Source organism: Lithobates pipiens, unplaced genomic scaffold, assembly GCF_037356315.1.
Source record: "Lithobates pipiens isolate NorthernLeopardFrog02 unplaced genomic scaffold, aLitPip1_a1.2 Scaffold_23, whole genome shotgun sequence".
In the NCBI taxonomy this organism is placed as follows: domain Eukaryota; kingdom Metazoa; phylum Chordata; class Amphibia; order Anura; family Ranidae; genus Lithobates; species Lithobates pipiens.
In genome coordinates this window covers 194,740,988-194,756,941 of record NW_027507785.1, presented here as the reverse complement: position 1 = coordinate 194,756,941, position 15,954 = coordinate 194,740,988, and the positions used below count along the sequence as shown (strand labels likewise).

Below are 15,954 nucleotides of genomic sequence, written 5' to 3'. Positions count from 1 at the left end.
GCGCCACAGAGAGGAGGGGGAGACGAGCGGGGCTTTGTTCCCCCACATCGCAGGACCCTGGGACAGGTAAGTGATTATTAAGTCAGCAGCTGCAGTATTTGTAGCTGCTGACTTTTACTATTTTTTTTTTTTTTAAGCAGAACTCCGCTTTAAGACCCCTTTCACACTGGGGCGTTTTTCAGGCGTTTTTTCCAGCGCTTTAGCGTTAAAAAAAGCCTCATCTGCAATCCCAATGTGAAAGCCCAAGTGCTTTAAGAGCCCTTTCACACTGCCAGCGCCCGAAAAACGCTTGTAAAGCGACGCTTAAACTAGCGGCGCTTTACCAGAGTTTTTCGAGCGCTAGTGGGGCGCTTTTAACCCCTGCTAGTGGCCAAATAAAGGGTTACAAGCACCCACAAAGTGCTGCTGCCAAAAGCGCTTTCCAGGAGCTTTTCAAGCATTTTGCAGGCGCTTCAGGAGCGGTGTATTCACCGCTCCAAAAAAGCTGCTTGCAGGACTTTTTTTTTTTTACGCCCTGCCAGCGCAGCGCCCCAGTGTGAAAGGGATCTCAGTGTGAAAGCACTCGGGCTTTCACATTGGGATTGCAGATGAGGCTTCTTTCAAGCGCTTTTTTTTTTTTTACCGCTAAAGCACCTGAAAAACGCCCCAGTGTGAAAGGGGTCTAAGGGGTAATCCTCTGCATTGTGTAAAAAAGCTGTTTTATCCTGTATGCATAGATCCTTCCCTCCTGCACTGTGGGGAAGGCCAGCTAAAACACACGCACATTCATTTTAAGGGGAAAAGAAAAAACAAAACAAAAAAAAAAAAACTACATTTTAAATAAGGAACTTTGATGCAAAATAAAGGGTCAGTGCTCATCTGCAGCCTTGCCATTGCCATCAACGCAGCCTGATCAATGCCCATCTGAGGGGACAGGGAAGGAGGACTGGATGACAGCAGACAGATTACATACAGTGAGAATCGCCTATGATAGACAGAACAGTGGTCCAATGGTGGCCCAGGAGACAGGACTTCCTATTACAGAGGCTGCCAAGTAAACAGGAGATTCTCCCTGCATTTAATCTGATGGCACTCGCCGCCCCCCGTCCCCCCTCTAAGGCAGCTAAAATTGAAGTATTGCCATATAACATATTCATGGTGAAAACTTGAGTGTTATACACCAATAAATACAGTACTTACCTATTTTCAACCCACTCACGTCTTCTGTGTCACTCAGTGGCGACAGCTGCAGAGGAGAGGAAGGAGCACCGACAATGGATGGGCCATGGAAGCCTATGGGTGATGTCACCAGCCATTGGGGAGCGCTCCATCCTCTCCCCTGCAGCTGTTGCTGACTGACAAAGGGGAGCCGGATCACGTGACAGTATAGGTGTTAGGAGGGGGGCAGGGGACATTTTTAAGATTAGTTAGGTTGAGGCTGGAATTCTACTTTAACCCTCGTTATACTGTGCTGTTTATAAATATACATTGGTAGACATAGTGTATATAAAAAAAAAATTGTACATATTATTTATTTTTTTTTGCACCTTTTCTACCAATGTATATTTATAAACAGCACAGTATAACAGGGGTTAAAGTAGAAGTGTGTGTGTGTGTGTGTGTGTGTGTGTGTGTGTGTGTGTGTGTGTGTGTGTTTATATATGTATGTATGCACACATACATAGCTAGATAAGCAGTCCCGATTAGTATCTTCCATTGGATATTATTGTAGTATACATGTAATATATTAGCAGAGCTGTGGGCAGTCTATGTTGCTCTAGTATACAGAGTCATTAGACTTGTTGGTTGCAGGAAGTGACATTAGTGTAGAAGTGCCGCCAGTGAACACACATCTATGACACTTCGGATGATGGAAGGTCTCTCCACACACCGTCAGTGTCCTCCCCCTCCCAACTCTGCACAGCATACAATGATATTCCTCCATTACTTCGCATCTACCTGACAGAAGCAGCCTCCCCCGCCATCACACAGCTCGGTCCCTGCAGTCCTCTCTCTCCCTCCTCCTTCCGTTTCCCAGCTGGCTTCTCTTTTCGAATTCCCCTCCATTGTTTATGATTGGTGGAATGGCTGACACAGCCTAGCTGTGGCACACAGTCCGTATAAGGAAGTCAGAAGCCCCTATCGCCATTTTTGATAAGGGCGCCCCGCGCCGATATCTATGTAGAAGCTTACATCCGCCATTATTAATAAGGGCATTCGTCTCTAGCTTTTGCGTGCAGCAGCAACATCTGATTTCTAGAGATGTCAGAGAGTCGTGTTTTGCTTGGTCTTTGCATGTGGACACATAGGCGCTGTGTTTGTATTTGGGGTGTAGCTGTCTGGTGCTTGTCTTAAACCCCTTACAACCACTTTAACCTACAGGTAAGCCTAGATTAAGGCTTACCTGTAGGTGCAAGAAATATCTCCCAAATCTAAAAGGTTTAGGAGATATTTGCAAGCATAGCGGCACCAATGTCTACGACGCATGCGCCATAGAAATCTGGTGCAGGCACACTGAGCATGTCGTTTCTAACAGAGATCATGCCGTTAGTGGTGGCACCAGCGCTGTGACTGGCCCGGAGCCGCGAGACCCGGAAGTCACTCTGGGTATCATGCCGGCGACGGAGGTGAACGAGGACCACTACGGGGGTTTCGATCTCAGGTAAGTAATTCATAATGAGCTAGTATGCTATGCATACTAGCTCATTATGCCTTTGCCTTGCAGGGTGTTTTTTTTTTTTTTTTCTTAAGAGGCTTTACTTCCTCTTTAAATATTCACTAACTCCAGGTGGTTAAAGGATATCTAAACTCATGAACAAAGATGCATAGCTCCCAACTGTCCCTGATTTGGGACTGTTCCTGATTTGGAGCCTCTGCTCCCCTCATTTTGGTCTGATCTATATAGTTGTATATAAAATGCACTTTTTATCTTTCAAAAAGTGTTTCCCAGTGCTAAACCTTTCATCCAAATTCTAAATTGCTGCTTTTGTAAATGTTAAAAGCCAATATAAAGGAATAGTAGTGGTAGAAAAAAGCCCTAGTGGATTTAATTAACCTTTTTCTTGGCTAATTCTCCTTTAAGGGGGGTGTGACAGGGGGTGTGTCCTATGCCTACATACATTTGCTGGTAGGTGTCCCTCATTCCCATCTCAAAATGTTGGGAGGTATGAAGATGGAATATATGTATGGCTGCTTACCCAGCAATAGGCTGTATTAGGTGTTTCTCAGCAAGTATAAGAACAATACCTGTTAATCCAACCAAAATCGCAGGTTTTGTCACTTTCTGAGAGGAAAACTCATGTCATGTTATCAGCTTTCCCGGCTATCTTCTGTGAACTTTAAAATTAGAACTATTGAGAATGGGGGCGGAGTGGTGGGCAGAGCTACAAGGCAACACACTGCCATGAATTGTGGATGTAGCAATAGGAGGGGCTTAAAATATGATCCTATATACAGAGTGTGGAGGTCAGGAGTATGTAACGTATATTGTGCAGGGGTCATATGTGCAATGTACAGAGTGTGGGGGTCAGGACTATGTAACTTACATTGTGCAAGGGTCATATGTGTAATATACAGAGTGCAGGGGTCAAAGATACGTCATGTACAAAGTGCAAATGTCAGCAGTATGTAACATATTGTGCAGGGGTCACATGTGCAATGTACAGTGGGGGGGGTCAGGAGTGGGTAATGCACAATGTGCAGAGGTTAGGTATGTAATGTAATGAATGCAGGGGTCAGAGGCACGTCACGTGCAACGTGCAGGTGTCAGGAGTATGTAACTTACATTGTGCAGGGGTCAAATGTGCAATGAACAGAGTGTGGGGGTCATGAGTATGTAACGTACATTGTGCAGGGGTCAAATGTGCAATGAACAGAGTGTGGGGGTCATGAGTATGTAATGTACATTGTGCAGGGGTCAAATGTGCAATGAACAGAGTGTGGGGGTCATGAGTATGTAATGTACATTGTGCAGGGGTCATGTGTGCAATGTTCAGAGTGTGGGGTTCAGGAATGGATATTGCACAAAGTGCAGAGGTTAGGTATATAATGTACTGACTGCAGGGGTCAGAGATACGTCATGTACAAAGTGCAGGTGTCAGGAGTATGTAACACATATTGTGCAGGGGTCACATGTGGCATTGCCGCTGATTTGACATGTCAAATCACATATCAAAACACACCAGTGTGAACCAGGGCTTATGTGGACAATGTTACAAGTTGTTAAGGTGAGTTCTGGGTAGAACGAAGAAGGGCTTGTGTCCACAGGCTTTTGTACACTTCAAGCATGTTTTGCCAAACCAAACTAATCTTCGGTAATGCAAAACCAGATAGAAGCAGGTCAAAGCAGCTCAGAAGGAGGTCAAATTCATTGGTGGATGAATTTGGAATGATCTCAGAAGCACCTCACACAGATATCAAGCCAATGCCATCAAAGCAAGCCCATTGTTCATTGACATGGTGGCCTCTGGGGTTATTGGGGTGTTCCCATTTGGGACTTTCGCTCTTATTTTCTGTCTAGGAAAAAATTGTCCCTAGGATAGAATGTGATGGGAAACCTAAAGAGTTCAGTTTCACAAGAACAGGAGAAAGGGCAAAACCGTGATAGCTGTTAATCTCCTAATGGCCATGTTCAAGATAGGATGTGAGACAGAGCACTGTTTCGTAATCCACTCAATGAGACTGATTTACTAAAAGAGTCGATAATGTTCACACAATAAACTATGTGAATATTCACTTCTAGTACAGACTGGATGGAAGTGCCAATGCATCCCTTGAAGTTTAAAGTGGCTTTAGCCCCTGTTCACACTGAGGGGGTTATTTACGAAAGGCAAATCCACTTTGCACTACAAATGTACTTGGAAGTGCAGTTGCTGTAAATTTGAGGGGAAGCTCTGCTGTTTTTATCATCCAATCATGTGCAATCTAAAATGCTGTTTTTTATTTTCCTTACATGCCCCCTTCAGATCTACAGTGACTGCACTTCCAAGTGCACTTGCAGTACAAAGTGGATTTGCCTTTAGTAAATAACCCCCTGAATGAGGCTTTGAAATTGTGCAATTTCAAAGCCATAGGTCAGTGCAACTTCAGGTACGACTTACAGTGCCTTGCAAAAGTATTCGGCCCCCTTGACCTTTTCAACCTTTTGCTACATTTCAAGCTTCAAACATAAAGATATAAAATTTAAATTTTTTGTGAAGATCACCAACAAGTGGGACACAATTGTGAAGTGGAACGAAATCTATTGGATATTTTAAACTTTTTTTAGCAAATAAAAAACTGAAAAGTGGTGCGTGCAAAATTATTCGGCCCCTTTACTTTCAGTGCAGCAAACTCACTCCAGAAGTTCAGCGAGGATCTCTGAATGATCCAATGTTGTCCTAAATCACTGATGGTGATAAATAGAATCCACCTTTGTGTAATCAAGTCTCTGTATAAATGCACCTGCTCTGTGATAGTCTCAGAGTTCTGTTGAAAGCACAGAGAGCATCATGAAGACCAAGGAACACACCAGGCAGGTCCGTAATACTGTTGTGGAGAAGTTTAAAGCCGGATTTGGATACAAAAAGATTTCCCAAGCTTTAAACATCCCAAGGAGCACTGTGCAAGCGATCATTTTGAAATGGAAGGAGTATCAGACCACTGCAAATCTACCAAGACCTGGCCGTCCCTCTAAACTTTCAGCTCAGACAAGGAGAAGACTGATCAGAGATGCAGCCAAGAGGCCCATGATCACTCTGGATGAACTGCAGAGAACTACAGCTGAGGTGGGAGAGTCTGTCCATAGGACAACAATCAGTCGTACACTGCACAAATCTGGCCTTTATGGAAGAGTGGCAAGAAGAAAGCCATTTCTCAAAGATATCCATAAAGAGTCTCGTCTAAAGTTTGCCACAAGCCACCTGGGAGACGCACCAAACATGTGGAAGAAGGTGCTCTGGTCAGATGAAACCAAAATCCAACTTTTTGCCCACAATGCAAAACGATATGTTTGGCGTAAAAGCAACACAGCTCATGGCAGCTCATGGCAGCTCATGGCAGCATCATGGTTTAGGCCTGCTTTTCTTCAGCAGGGACAGGGAAGATGGTTAAAATTGAGGGGAAGATGGATGCAGCCAAATACAGGACCATTCTGGATGAAAACCTGTTGGAGTCTGCAAAAGACCTGAAACTGGGACGGAGATTTATCTTCCAACAAGACAATGATCCCAAACATACAGCAAAATCTACAAAGGAATGGTTCACAAATAAACGTATCCAGGTGTTAGAATGGCCAAGTCAAAGTCCAGACCTGAATCCAATCGAGAATCTGTGGAAAGAGCTGAAAACTGCTGTTCACAAACGCTCTCCATCCAACCTCACTGAGCTCGAGCTGTTTTGCAAGGAAGAATGGGCAAGAATTTCAGTCTCTCAATGTGCAAAACTGATAGCGACATACCCCAAGCGACTTGCAGCTGTAATCGCAGCAAAAGGTGGTTCTACAAAGTATTAACGCAAGGGGACCGAATAAGCCTGAAATGTGGCAAAAGGTTGAAAAGTTCAAGGGGGCTGAATACTTTCGCAAGGCACTGTACTTACATCTGTGTGACTTCCTGCACAGATGCCTATGCAAGTTGCACCTGAAATCGCAAAAAAATAGTGCAGCAGCTTTTTTTAAATCTGTGCGCCACCACAAAGTCAGAGTCACACTGATTTGAACAGTTCCATTGCTGACAATAGGGGGTGACTTGTCATGCAACCTGGAGCTGTCAAATCGCAGTCGCCCCGGTATGAACGGGGGCTTAAAGTCAAAAAGGTTTTTTACCTTAATACATTCTATGCATTAAAGTGGATGTAAACTCAATTTGTGAAATTTAAGCTGGGCACATCTATCCGCAGTGTTTTTTTATCTCTCTTCAAAGCCCATAGCTTTGTCCTCCTCTGTTCTTCTGTCAACAGCATGATAATTTCTGACAAGCTCTCCATGGGAGAATGAAGTGTGTGTCGGGGGAGGTTGCTATAGATTAGCAGACTGCTAAACTATACACAGGCAACCTCTGCATGTGTGGGGAAGGGGGTGTGTGCCTTTCCTCCAATCAGCTGTCTCACAGTGTCTAGCAATACTCCCCTCCTACAGGGGAACCAGTAAGAGGAAATTGTAACAGGATGTGCACTTTCTAAACAGTATATAAAGGTGAAGACAGCAGATATACATGTAAAACTTATGTAGGGAGATTTGTTTCATCTCTGTGTATCATCTGAGGCTGTTCACGTCACTGGGCATATGTGAGGGATTACATCCACTTTAAGGTAAGAAAACTTCCAGTTGCGGTTCCTCCCCCACACTATCCTAAATACTTACCTGAGTCCAGTATCGATCCAGGGCTGTGCCCATTTTTCTCGCCCCTCTTTCTGCTCTCAGAAGCCATTGGCTCCTGCTGCTCTCAGTCAAAGCCTATGAGGCAGGAGCGAGACACACTGCATGTCTATGGATGCACACAGCCCAACTCAGGAGTAAAAACACACAGAAAACGTGAAACGCTGCAAGTCTAGGGGTCAGGTAAGATCAATTAATCTAATTGAAGGTGGCCGAATGGATGGGTCAAAGCCAGTGCAGCCAGCACAGCATGGGAAAATGCAGATAGTCAAAGAAAAAACAAAATGCAGCGCTTTGAAAAATTGATCGAATGTAATCCACAGTGTTGCTATGTGCATAAATAAAGCTTGCTACCAGTCAAATTAATGAATAGTGCTGCTTATTCCATAGGATTAATAAAAGTAAAAAAATATATATAACAATTAAAATAAAAACAACCGATAGTGTTAAACATTACCAGTGACCTCAGCATAGAGGGGAAACAAGCATCCGGAAGGCTTGCTTGGGGGTGATAAAACACCAATCGGCATCTGGAGGAGTGGAGAGGAATTCCGGGTCCCAGAAGGGGAGCATACTGGCTGCTAGCTGGAACTGCTAGCTCCGGAGTGATTTCCGTGGCTGGATGGAGGAATAAACTAGACAGCCTGTGTGATGGTGACAGCTCCAGGGGGAACAACCAAGCCAAGCAGAGTCGATACTCTCAGCGTGCCTGCACGCCTCCTGTGATGCCAATGCCGTGCCGGTGTCTTGTCATATAACGTCCTCCATCCGATAGTGTCCTCTGCGTACTGCGCATGCACAGTACACAGCAACACAGATTCCGAAAATTGCAGAGGATGAGCAGTGCCTGCGCCGTGAGTCCAGGTTCTAGCCCCACTATCCAAGTGGACATAGAGTAGGAATAAAAAAGAGCCGAGCGCAGCGAGGCCGAGCCCGAAGCGTGGCGAGCGAAGCTCGCCCGCGAGGGGCCCTCTAATATTCACAACCCTATGTCCGCTTGGATGGTGGGGCTACCACCTCCACTCACGGCGCAGGTGCCGTTCAGCTTCAGAGATTTTCCAAAGCTTCGTCTGCTCCATACTGCGCATGCGCAGTACGGGGCGGACACTATTCGATGGCCGGACACTATACGGCAGAACACCAGAGAGGAAGGGGAATCACTGAATCCGAATCCACTGTTCTGTTGCTGTAACTTACATGTTTCACACGCAACAGATGCAGATATAGGGAGAAAATAAAATAGACTCAAGCCTGTGGATGATTGTCATCACCTCACTGCTCGATTTTAAAGGGACAGGTTAAAAAATGTCCATTTACATAGTACAGAGAATATCAGTATAGACCTGCAAAGCCATAGATTGCAGCTCTCTATTATAACAACATACATTGTGGAACAAAAAAATTATTGTCATATATAAGAACAGTAACAAATCAAAAAATCAAATAAATACTAAACAAAATATTACAGATAGCAGTTGCTGTATGGAACCATTGATGCCTGATGTATAATATAAATTGATAAATTAATAATACATTAATAGACAGAATAGGCCTTCCCCATGACATACAAGTATATAATTGGAAATTGTCCTTAATCTTATGTCCAATATACAAATTTTATAGTGTAAATATTATTAATCTAGAAGATTAACAAAACATACATATATCTAATCTCCGGGCTGAGAAACGACCCATATATATGTGTACATTGGACCTTACACCCTTATAGAAAAAATATATCACCAGGTCTGTTATACTTGGGGGAGGGATAAAGACAAGCAATTAGGAAATAAAATAAGATAACTTAAAAAACTTTTCAAAACAAAATTTTCTTAAAAACGGTATTTAAAAAAAAAACGTAAAAGAAAAAAAAATATATAAACCTAAAGTAGAAATGTGCACAGAGTGAGCGAATTTAAATAAGGGTATTCATTAGTGATGGCCGAACGGTTCGCCCGGCGGTCGTTTCGCGGCGAATTTCCGACTTTCGCCGTCCGCGGGTTCGAACGCCTTTTTCCGTCGTTCGCCCCGGCGGACTTACGTGTTTAATGTATACAAGAACTTTAACCTTTCGTGACACGTTTATCATGTGTTACAGGACAACCAATTGAGACATGACAGCTCATGGACACTTGGACATTCCCCCTAACCTATAAATACACCCGATCCGGTGGCCATTTTACATTCTTTCTTCTGTCACTGTAGGGAAAGGATCCTGTGTGGAGTAGGGACAGAGAAAACGCTAGCTATTTGGTACACAAAAGTTCTTTTCAGGACTGGTATAGGTGTTAGGTCAGCAGCCTGAGTTTCTTTTGTCAGTTTAGATAAAGGGACAGAGCGCTGTATGCTGCTATTTTAGGGACAGCTCAGCCAGATTAGTCTTTCTTCATCATCATCATCATCATCATCATTAGCTGTTACTATCAGGTCCACAAAAGAGCTATTCCAGCTAATCGTTCCAGCCTACTCTTTTTTGCCAATTTGTATAGGGACAGGCAGGAAGCAGTGTGTCAGGCAGTGAGGATAATTTTAAAGACTTGCTGTTACTATTAGTTCCACAAAGGTTCTTTTCAGGACTGGTATCAGTGGTACGGTAATAGGCTTGTACACGTATAATATTCTTTCTTCCAAATATAGAAAGAATATTATACTTGACTGCTGCCCTTCTGCTGCAGTCTGCTAATCATTCACAACTCACTTGTTCCACAAAGCTCTTTATCAGGACTGGTAACTTGGTCTGTCTAGGGTGCTACGGTACATAGGCTTGGGTGCGGTACAGTCTGCTGTTCTGTAAGGACCGCTATCGGTCCACAATAGATAGGGTTGCCGTGCACTACTGCTGACCGCTGCCCTATACTGCAGCAGTCCTTCAGCGGTATAGGGACTGACGCACAGTCTGCTAAACACTAATACACAACCTGCTTGGTCCACAAAAGTTCTTATAAGGACTGGTAACTTGGTATAGGGTGCTACGGTACATAGGCCTGAGTGCGTTACAGTCTGCTGTTCTGTAAGGACCGCTATCGGTCCACAATACATAGGGTTGACGTGCACTACTGCTGACCGCTGCCCTATACTGCAGCAGTCCTTCAGCGGTATAGGGACTGACGCACAGTCTGCTAAACACTAACACACAACCTGCTTGGTCCACAAAAGTTCTTATAAGGACTGGTAACTTGGTATAGGGTGCTACGGTACATAGGCCTGAGTGCAGTACAGTCTGCTGTTCTGTAAGGACTGCTATCGGTCCACAATACATAGGGTTGCCGTGCACTACTGCTGACCGCTGCCCTATACTGCAGCAGTCCTTCAGCGGTATAGGGACTGACGCACAGTCTGCTAAACACTAATACACAACCTGCTTGGTCCACAAAAGTTCTTATAAGGACTGGTAACTTGGTATAGGGTGCTACGGTACATAGGCCTGAGTGCGTTACAGTCTGCTGTTCTGTAAGGACCGCTATCGGTCCACAATACATAGGGTTGCCGTGCACTACTGCTGACCGCTGCCCTATACTGCAGCAGTCCTTCATTGGTATAGGGACTGACGTACAGTCTGCTAATCACTAACACACAACCTGCTTGGTCCACAAAAGTTCTTATAAGGACTGGTAACTTGGTATAGGGTGCTACGGTACATAGGCCTGAGTGCGTTACAGTCTGCTGTTCTGTAAGGACCGCTATCGGTCCACAATACATAGGGTTGCCGTGCACTACTGCTGACCGCTGCCCTATACTGCAGCAGTCCTTCATTGGTATAGGGACTGACGTACAGTCTGCTAATCACTAACACACAACCTGCTTGGTCCACAAAAGTTCTTATAAGGACTGGTAACTTGGTATAGGGTGCTACGGTACATAGGCCTGAGTGCGTTACAGTCTGCTGTTCTGTAAGGACCGCTATCGGTCCACAATACATAGGGTTGCCGTGCACTACTGCTGACCGCTGCCCTATACTGCAGCAGTCCTTCAGCGGTATAGGGACTGACGCACAGTCTGCTAAACACTAACACACAACCTGCTTGGTCCACAAAAGTTCTTATAAGGACTGGTAACTTGGTATAGGGTGCTACGGTACATAGGCCTGAGTGCAGTACAGTCTGCTGTTCTGTAAGGACCGCTATCGGTCCACAATACATAGGGTTGCCGTGCACTACTGCTGACCGCTGCCCTATACTGCAGCAGTCCTTCAGCGGTATAGGGACTGACGCACAGTCTGCTAAACACTAACACACAACCTGCTTGGTCCACAAAAGTTCTTATAAGGACTGGTAACTTGGTATAGGGTGCTACGGTACATAGGCCTGAGTGCGTTACAGTCTGCTGTTCTGTAAGGACCGCTATCGGTCCACAATACATAGGGTTGCCGTGCACTACTGCTGACCGCTGCCCTATACTGCAGCAGTCCTTCATTGGTATAGGGACTGACGTACAGTCTGCTAATCACTAACACACAACCTGCTTGGTCCACAAAAGTTCTTATAAGGACTGGTAACTTGGTATAGGGTGCTACGGTACATAGGCCTGAGTGCGTTACAGTCTGCTGTTCTGTAAGGACCGCTATCGGTCCACAATACATAGGGTTGCCGTGCACTACTGCTGACCGCTGCCCTATACTGCAGCAGTCCTTCATTGGTATAGGGACTGACGTACAGTCTGCTAATCACTAACACACAACCTGCTTGGTCCACAAAAGTTCTTATAAGGACTGGTAACTTGGTATAGGGTGCTACGGTACATAGGCCTGAGTGCGTTACAGTCTGCTGTTCTGTAAGGACCGCTATCGGTCCACAATACATAGGGTTGCCGTGCACTACTGCTGACCGCTGCCCTATACTGCAGCAGTCCTTCAGCGGTATAGGGACTGACGCACAGTCTGCTAAACACTAACACACAACCTGCTTGGTCCACAAAAGTTCTTATAAGGACTGGTAACTTGGTATAGGGTGCTACGGTACATAGGCCTGAGTGCAGTACAGTCTGCTGTTCTGTAAGGACCGCTATCGGTCCACAATACATAGGGTTGCCGTGCACTACTGCTGACCGCTGCCCTATACTGCAGCAGTCCTTCATTGGTATAGGGACTGACGTACAGTCTGCTAATCACTAACACACAACCTGCTTGGTCCACAAAAGTTCTTATAAGGACTGGTAACTTGGTATAGGGTGCTACGGTACATAGGCCTGAGTGCGTTACAGTCTGCTGTTCTGTAAGGACCGCTATCGGTCCACAATACATAGGGTTGCCGTGCACTACTGCTGACCGCTGCCCTATACTGCAGCAGTCCTTCAGCGGTATAGGGACTGACGCACAGTCTGCTAAACACTAACACACAACCTGCTTGGTCCACAAAAGTTCTTATAAGGACTGGTAACTTGGTATAGGGTGCTACGGTACATAGGCCTGAGTGCAGTACAGTCTGCTGTTCTGTAAGGACCGCTATCGGTCCACAATACATAGGGTTGCCGTGCACTACTGCTGACCGCTGCCCTATACTGCAGCAGTCCTTCATTGGTATAGGGACTGACGTACAGTCTGCTAATCACTAACACACAACCTGCTTGGTCCACAAAAGTTCTTATAAGGACTGGTAACTTGGTATAGGGTGCTACGGTACATAGGCCTGAGTGCGTTACAGTCTGCTGTTCTGTAAGGACCGCTATCGGTCCACAATACATAGGGTTGCCGTGCACTACTGCTGACCGCTGCCCTATACTGCAGCAGTCCTTCATTGGTATAGGGACTGACGTACAGTCTGCTAATCACTAACACACAACCTGCTTGGTCCACAAAAGTTCTTATAAGGACTGGTAACTTGGTATAGGGTGCTACGGTACATAGGCCTGAGTGCGTTACAGTCTGCTGTTCTGTAAGGACCGCTATCGGTCCACAATACATAGGGTTGCCGTGCACTACTGCTGACCGCTGCCCTATACTGCAGCAGTCCTTCATTGGTATAGGGACTGACGTACAGTCTGCTAATCACTAACACACAACCTGCTTGGTCCACAAAAGTTCTTATAAGGACTGGTAACTTGGTATAGGGTGCTACGGTACATAGGCCTGAGTGCGTTACAGTCTGCTGTTCTGTAAGGACCGCTATCGGTCCACAATACATAGGGTTGCCGTGCACTACTGCTGACCGCTGCCCTATACTGCAGCAGTCCTTCAGCGGTATAGGGACTGACGCACAGTCTGCTAAACACTAACACACAACCTGCTTGGTCCACAAAAGTTCTTATAAGGACTGGTAACTTGGTATAGGGTGCTACGGTACATAGGCCTGAGTGCAGTACAGTCTGCTGTTCTGTAAGGACCGCTATCGGTCCACAATACATAGGGTTGCCGTGCACTACTGCTGACCGCTGCCCTATACTGCAGCAGTCCTTCATTGGTATAGGGACTGACGTACAGTCTGCTAATCACTAACACACAACCTGCTTGGTCCACAAAAGTTTTTATAAGGACTGGTAACTTGGTATAGGGTGCTACGGTACATAGGCCTGAGTGCAGTACAGTCTGCTGTTCTGTAAGGACCGCTATCGGTCCACAATACATAGGGTTGACGTGCACTACTGCTGACCGCTGCCCTATACTGCAGCAGTCCTTCAGCGGTATAGGGACTAAGAGTTTTGTCACAGGGTGATTTAAAAAATGACAGGCAGAGGAAGAGGCAGGCCCTTCCGCAGGGGTGGTAGGGGTAGGGCAGGAGCAACAGCCTTGAGCCAAAGTGGGAAGTTGCAGAAGGTGCGTTCAATTACTTTAAAGGACGCACCAGACTTGGTTGAGTGGCTCACTCAGCCTTATTCTTCTGCACCCTCCTCATCCTCTCGATCTGCACCCTCTTCTTCACTCTCTGCTATGTGCACCCCCAAAGACACTACCACCAACAACACCACCACCACCACATACCTTCCGCTTGAGTGCAAATGGGGGCCTTCATGCTCCAGTGTTTTAATAGGGACCCCCGTATAAAAAGCATGAGGGTCAAGGACCAGTACTGGGTGGCAACGTACTTAGATCCCCGGTACAAACACAAAATGGCGGAAATGTTACCGCCGTCGCAGAGGGCTGTCAGAATGCAGCACTTCCAGGCCTTGCTTCGAGAAATGCTGCATTCTGCTTTTGCGTGCGCTGGCAGAGGAGCAATTCCCACTCCCAGAGAAGGATTTGCGGGTACCAATCCAACAGCGCCTGCAAGAAGAGGCCGGTTTGAAGATGTGTTGGTGACTTCGGATATGAGGTCATTCTTTCAGCCGACCCATCGACAGGTGTCATCCGGATCCAGCATCAGGGAACGCCTAGACCGTCAGGTGTCCGACTACATTGGGTTAACGGCCGATGTGGACGCTCTGAGGAGTGATGAACCCCTAGACTACTGGGTGGGCAGGCTTGACCTCTGGCCAGAGCTTGCCCAATTTGCAATCGAACTGTTGGCTTGCCCCTCATCCAGTGTCCTGTCCGAAAGGACGTTCAGCGCAGCAGGGGGGATTGTGACCGATAAGCGTACTCGCCTAGCTCACGACAGTGTTAACTACCTCACATTTCTAAAAATGAATGAGGCATGGATCTCGGAGGAATTCAACACATGTGATCAGTAGACCATGTATATGTCTATAAACAATTTTTGGAATCAAGCACACAGACCTTCTTAATTCATTTGGCTCACTTCCCTGACCCAAAAAAGCACACCGTACTATATGCCCCTACCCTCCTCTTTGAAGAGGTTGAGCGGTGTCATATTTCTACTGGGGCTGCTTATTATGAGGGGTTCCCACCATCCCTGTGCTGTGCTGACTTCCTCCTGGGTGTTCTTATTATGAGGGGCTCCCACCATCCCTGTGCTGTGCTGACTTCCTCCTGGGGGTTCTTATTATGAGGGGCTCCCACCATCCCTGTGCTGTGCTGACTTCCTCCTGGGGGTTCTTATTATGAGGGGATCACACCATCCCTGTGCTGTGCTGACTTCCTCCTGGGGCTGCTTACGGTGCTGCTGTCAGCGCTGTATGTCACGGAGCTGCTGTCAGCGCTGTATGTCACGGAGCTGCTGTCAGCGCTGTATGTCACGGAGCTGCTGTCAGCGCTGTATGTCACGGAGCTGCTGTCAGCGCTGTATGTCACGGAGCTGCTGTCAGCGCTGTATGTCACGGAGCTGCTGTCAGCGCTGTATGTCACGGTGCTGCTGTCAGCGCTGTATGTCACGGAGCTGCTGTCAGCGCTGTATGTCACGGAGCTGCTGTCAGCGCTGTATGTCACGGAGCTGCTGTCAGCGCTGTATGTCACGGAGCTGCTGTCAGCGCTGTATGTCACGGAGCTGCTGTCAGCGCTGTATGTCACGGTGCTGCTGTCAGCGCTGTATGTCACGGAGCTGCTGTCAGCGCTGTATGTCACGGAGCTGCTGTCAGCGCTGTATGTCACGGAGCTGCTGTCAGCGCTGTATGTCACGGAGCTGCTGTCAGCGCTGTATGTCACGGAGCTGCTGTCAGCGCTGTATGTCACGGTGCTGCTGTCAGCGCTGTATGTCACGGAGCTGCTGTCAGCGCTGTATGTCACGGAGCTGCTGTCAGCGCTGTATGTCACGGAGCTGCTGTCAGCGCTGTATGTCACGGAGCTGCTGTCA

General features: G+C 46.6%; 1 protein-coding gene across 2 annotated transcripts in view; it reads right to left on the bottom strand.

Annotated features, from left to right (window-relative positions):
- Positions 1–2,069, bottom strand: part of KIF14 (kinesin family member 14) — a 121,671-nt gene extending 119,602 nt beyond the window's left edge. For both annotated transcript variants that reach the window (XM_077452726.1, XM_077452727.1), the window contains exon 1: positions 1,939–2,069. The gene's annotated coding sequence lies outside the window, so the exon portion shown is untranslated. The remainder of the gene's footprint in view (positions 1–1,938) is intronic.
- Positions 2,070–15,954: the final 13,885 nt, after the last annotated feature.